Raw genomic sequence first — 5,512 nt, 5'->3', positions numbered from 1 at the left:
TTAAATCATGCCTGATCCCAGACGAGTAGTACGAGACCTAGCCTTACCCTAAGTTGTACCCCCTTGCAGTAATAAAATGGTTTGTGCTTGTTGTTTGTGATGTTGTGTGCTGGTTTGTTGTGTGCTGATTATTTATATGAGTACCGGCAGGAGGTAGATTCTGCCTTATATATATACGAATTAAACAACTTAAACATCACATAAACGTAACCCCAATCTACCCGATCAACAGGTGACCCCCCGGAATGTCGCGAGGGCCCCCGTGGCCGGAACCACGTAGCCGCTAGTGTCGGAGCACAGCCCGTTGAACGAGATCTTCCCCAAGGAGAGCAAGAAGTAAGCCAGAACCAAGGGGGAAGTCAAGAAGGAGAGCAACTGCCACCACCCCCACCCCTCAGAGATTTGGCGCAGATAATCCACAACCAGACCCTCATACTGGAGACGCTGGCCAATGCCCTCGTTAACCGGCAACCACGAGGGCAAGATATGAACGACAAGCTGACGGCCTTCCTAAGGACCAAGCCACCCACTTTTGCCGGATCCTGCAACCCGTTGGATGCTGACGACTGGTTGCGAGTGATTCAGAGGAAGCTCGAACCATTCGAATGCCAGGACCGGGATAAAGTCCTTCTGGCAGCCCACCAGCTCACCGGAACAGCATTATCCTGGTGGGAAAACTATTGTGCCGCAGCCGAAGATGCCTCTACCATCACCTGGGCAGAATTCGTAAGGGAGTTCCGCCGCTATCACATTCCTTCGGCCACCATGAAGCGCAAGGCGGATGAATTCCGCGCACTACAACAAGGAAGCATGTCGGTGGAAGAATACACCCACCGGTTTATAGAATTGGCCCGATATGCGCCGGAAGAGGTGAACGACGACGATAAAAAGCAAGACATGTTCAAGAAGGGATTAAGCCCAGAACTCCGGACTTTACTTACCCCCAGATCTATCCGGACTTCAACACTCTAATGAACAAAGCTATCCTCACGGAAAGGGCCAAAGCTGAAGAGAGAAAGGATAATAAACGCAAGTTCCTGGAGAGTAAGGCCCGCCAATAGGACCGCTTCCAAAAGCCGAGGAACTCCAATTACACTGCACCAAGATCCCAGGCCCCAATGCAGTATAGGACTCAGTCCCAAGTGACAGGAACACGAGCCTCTGAAGCTCAGCCCAAGAGTCAGAATACCATGAGGGCCCCGCAGGGCAACACAAGCCTGGCCGCCTCCGACAACAACAATGTTAGGGCCTGTTTCAACTGCCGTGAAATAGGGCATTACATTACCAATTGCCCTTATGCCAAGAATAAGCCGGCCACATCAGCCTTCTCCAACACGGTGAATGGGCCCAGACCAGCCCTGACCGGTGCCAACCGAGTGCCCGTACGCAACAACGATGGCAGCCAGCAGGTGAAGCAGCAATCATTTGGACGAGCCCGCGTCAACCACATCGATGCGCAGGAGGCTCAAGAAGCTCAGGGCGTAGTGCTCGGTGAGTACCTAGTCAACTCGGCTCTGGCGACAGTATTATTTGATTCTGGAGCATCACACTCGTTTATATCCTCGAGCTATGTGGAGAAACACAAAATACCTACAGTACTACTAAAAACACCCCTATTAACCCGGACGCCTGGAGGCGACATCAATTGTCAATTAGGTTGTCCACGGGTAAGGATCAATTTAAGTGGGGTAGAATTTCTAGCAGATTTGGTAGTACTTAAGTCTGGGGGAATAGACGTGATCCTTGGAATGGACTGGTTAAGCCGACACAATGGTCTTATAGGTTGTACCGACAAAGTGGTACACCTAACAAACCCCAAAGGAATACAAGTGATCTGCCATACCCGGGACAGTAAGTTTGACCCGATGGTGTTTAGTGTGGAAGCCCAGCCCTTAGAAGGAGTCCCGGTAGTTAACGAATACCCAGATGTCTTTCCCGAGGAACTTCCCGGTATGCCACCAGATAGGGATATAGAATTCGTCATCGATCTTATTCCCGGAACCTCCCCCATAGCCAAGAGACCCTATAGGATGGCAGCCTCGGAATTGACGGAATTAAAGAAGCAACTAGAGGAATTACAACGGATTGGCTTTATCAGACCAAGCTCATCGCCATGGGGAGCCCCGGTTCTGTTTGTCAAAAAGAAAGATGGGAGTATGAGGATGTGTGTAGATTACCGGGCACTGAATGAAGTCACCATTAAAAATAAGTACCCCCTCCCCAGGATTGATGACCTTTTCGATCAGCTAAAAGGAGCCAAGTACTTTTCTAAGATCGATCTAAGGTCAGGATATTTTCAGCTCAAGATTAGGGAAAGTGACATCCCTAAGACAGCTTTTGTCACCCGCTATGGGCAGTTTGAGTTCACCGTAATGTCCTTCGGACTAACCAATGCCCCTGCCTATTTTATGAACCTCATGAACAAAGTATTTATGGACGAGCTGGATAAGTTTGTCGTAGTCTTTATCGACGACATACTTATCTACTCCAAAAGTATCCAGGAACATGAGCAACATCTGCGGGTAGTATTGGAAAAGCCGAGGACACACAGACTATATGCCAAGTTTAGCAAGTGTGAATTCTGGCTGGAAAGAGTAGCTTTCCTTGGTCACATTCTGACCGCGGAAGGTGTAGCAGTGGACCCAGAAAAGGTCGAAGCGGTTTCCAACTGGCAGCGACCGACTAATGTTAGTGAAATCAGAAGTTTTCTTGGATTAGCTGGATACTATAGGAGATTTATTGAGGGATTCTCTAAGATAGCCCGACCCATGACGGAACTTCTTAAGAAGGAGAAGAAGTTCGCCTGGACAGAAAGCTGTGAAAGAAGTTTTCAAGAGTTGAAACAAAGGCTGACAACCGCCCCAGTGCTGACCCTACCGGATATTCACCGGGATTTTGTCATTTACTGTGACGCATCCCGACAAGGATTAGGGTGTGTGCTGATGCAAGACGGGAAAGTCGTTGCATATGCTTCCCGCCAACTCCGGACCCATGAGCAGAACTATCCGACCCATGATTTGGAACTTGCAGCCGTAGTGCATGCCCTTAAGATTTGGAGACATTATTTGATTGGAAATAAGTGTGAGATTTACACCGACCATAAGAGTTTGAAATATATCTTCACCCAACCGGATTTGAACCTAAGGCAGAGGAGATGGCTGGAGTTGGTTAAGGACTACAATTTAGAAATCCATTACCACCTCGGAAAAGCAAATGTGGTAGCCAACGCCTTAAGCCGGAAATCCTATGGACCCAAAGATGACCATATGCGTGAAGAAATGGCACGATTAAACGTGCACATTGTTCCTCGAGGATCCAGCCACGTGCTAAACGTTCAATCGACACTAGATGATAGGATAAGAGAAGCCCAAAGCTCGGATCAGGAGTTAATGAAGATCCGCAAACAAACTGGAGAAAACAAAGCACCGGGTTTCAGAGTGGACGATAAGGGAACGTTATGGTACAAGGATAGGATTTGTGTTCCCCAGAATGGAGACTTCAGGCAGATAATTATGGACGAAGCCCATAACTCGGCCTACTCCATCCACCCAGGATCCACCAAAATTGTATATGGACATAAGGCAAAAATATTGGTGGAATGGAATGAAAGCGGATATTGCACGATTTGTGGCGCATTGTGATACCTGCCAAAGGATCAAGGCCGAACATCAAAAGCCGGCAGGGTTATTGCAACCCTTGCCTATCCCGTTTTGGAAATGGGATGAGATAGGAATGGACTTTGTAGTGGGTCTGCCTAGAACACAGAAGGGACACGATTCCATATGGGTAATAGTGGACAGACTCACTAAATCGGCTCATTTCATACCTGTACGAACCACTTACGGTGGAGAGAAGTTGGCAAAGCTTTATGTAGAAAACATAGTAAAGTTACATGGAGTGCCTAGCAGAATTGTCTCAGATAGAGGAACCCAATTCACCTCTAGATTTTGGAAAAGCCTGCATAAAGCCATGGGCACTAAGTTGGATTTTAGCTCCGCATACCACCCCCAGACGGATGGTCAAACCGAAAGGGTAAACCAGGTCATGGAAGATATGCTGAGAGCATGTGTCCTGACCTATGGGAATGATTGGGAACAGAGTCTACCTTATGCAGAATTCTCGTATAACAATGGTTACCAAGCCAGCTTGGGCATGTCGCCATTCGAAGCCCTCTATGGAAGAAAGTGCAAAACTCCCTTGATGTGGTCGGAAGTTGGAGAACGTGCACTAGTAGGGCCCGCACTTATAAAAGAAGCAGAAGAAAAAGTAGCGAAGATCCGCGAAAAGCTGAAAGCGGCTCAATCCCGACAAAAGAGCTACGCAGACAAGAAAAGACGAGAACTAAGTTTCAACCCCGGAGAATTTGCCTATCTCAAAGTCTCACCCATTCGAGGGACACGAAGATTTCAAGTGCAAGGAAAATTGGCCCCTCGATACATTGGACCGTATCGAGTTCTGAAGAGAGTCGGAGCAGTAGCGTACCGACTGGAGTTACCAGAAGAAATGTCGGATATACACCCAGTATTTCATGTCTCGCAATTAAGAAGGTGTTTGAGAGTACCCGAGGGAGAACACGTGCCGGTGGAAACAGTAGACCTGCAACCGGATCTGCGGTACCAGAAAGTACCGGTTAAAATTCTGGACACTGTCACTAAGAGGACAAGAAACTCCGAAGTACGGATATGCAGAGTTCAATGGAGCAGACATGGAATAGAAGAAGCAACATGGGAACGCGAGGAGGCCCTAAAGAAGGAGTTTCCCCATCTATTTAGGAGCCAGCCGAATCTCGAGGACGAGATTCATTTAAGTGGGGTAGGTTTGTGACGCCCTGAAAATTCACCAAATTAAAACACGCGCTAGGGTGTTTCGTTTAAAAACCACTCGTCGTCGAAACCCTAGCCCTGACCTCCCTCCGTTTCCCCACTAACAGCCGACGCATCCCGCCCCGCGCACGCGCGACCGCTTTGCCGCAATCAGCGCCGGCGCGATGCTGTTCTTCCCGCACAGCGCGCGGACGACGCACGCGCGCGGCCGACCAACCGCGGTCGCCGCCGCGATTGGCGCCGACGCGTTTTCTTCTCGCTGTTCTCCTCGCGCTGCGCGCTTCCCCGCGAGTGGCCGACCGGCCGCGGTCACCGCCGCGACCGGCGCCGGCACTTCTCCCTCCCTCTTTTTCTTTTCTCCCTTTCTCCCTATTTCTTTTCCTTTTCCCTTTTTCTTTTTCTTCCCTTCCCTTTTCTTTCTTTTCCCTTTTTCTTCCTTCCCTCCCTTTTCTTTTCTCCCTCCTTCCTCCCTGCCTCTCCCTCTTTTCCCTCTGCTCCCGAGCGCCACACGCCGCGCGCTGCCGTGCCGCGCACGCCCCCGCGTGCCCCGCGTGGCCGTGCGCCACGCCGTGCGCCGCGCCGTGCCCGCGCCCCGCTCTGGCCCGCGTCTCGCCGCGCCGCGCGCGCACGCGCCGCGCCGCCCGCCGTCGCTGTGCCCGCGACGCCGTGCCGTCCGCCGTTGCCGCGTC

This window comes from Panicum hallii, unplaced genomic scaffold (genome assembly GCF_002211085.1).
Source record: "Panicum hallii strain FIL2 unplaced genomic scaffold, PHallii_v3.1 scaffold_19, whole genome shotgun sequence".
Classification (NCBI taxonomy): domain Eukaryota; kingdom Viridiplantae; phylum Streptophyta; class Magnoliopsida; order Poales; family Poaceae; genus Panicum; species Panicum hallii.
The sequence above is the reverse complement of the archived record's forward strand: the minus strand, read 5'-3'. Positions refer to the sequence as shown.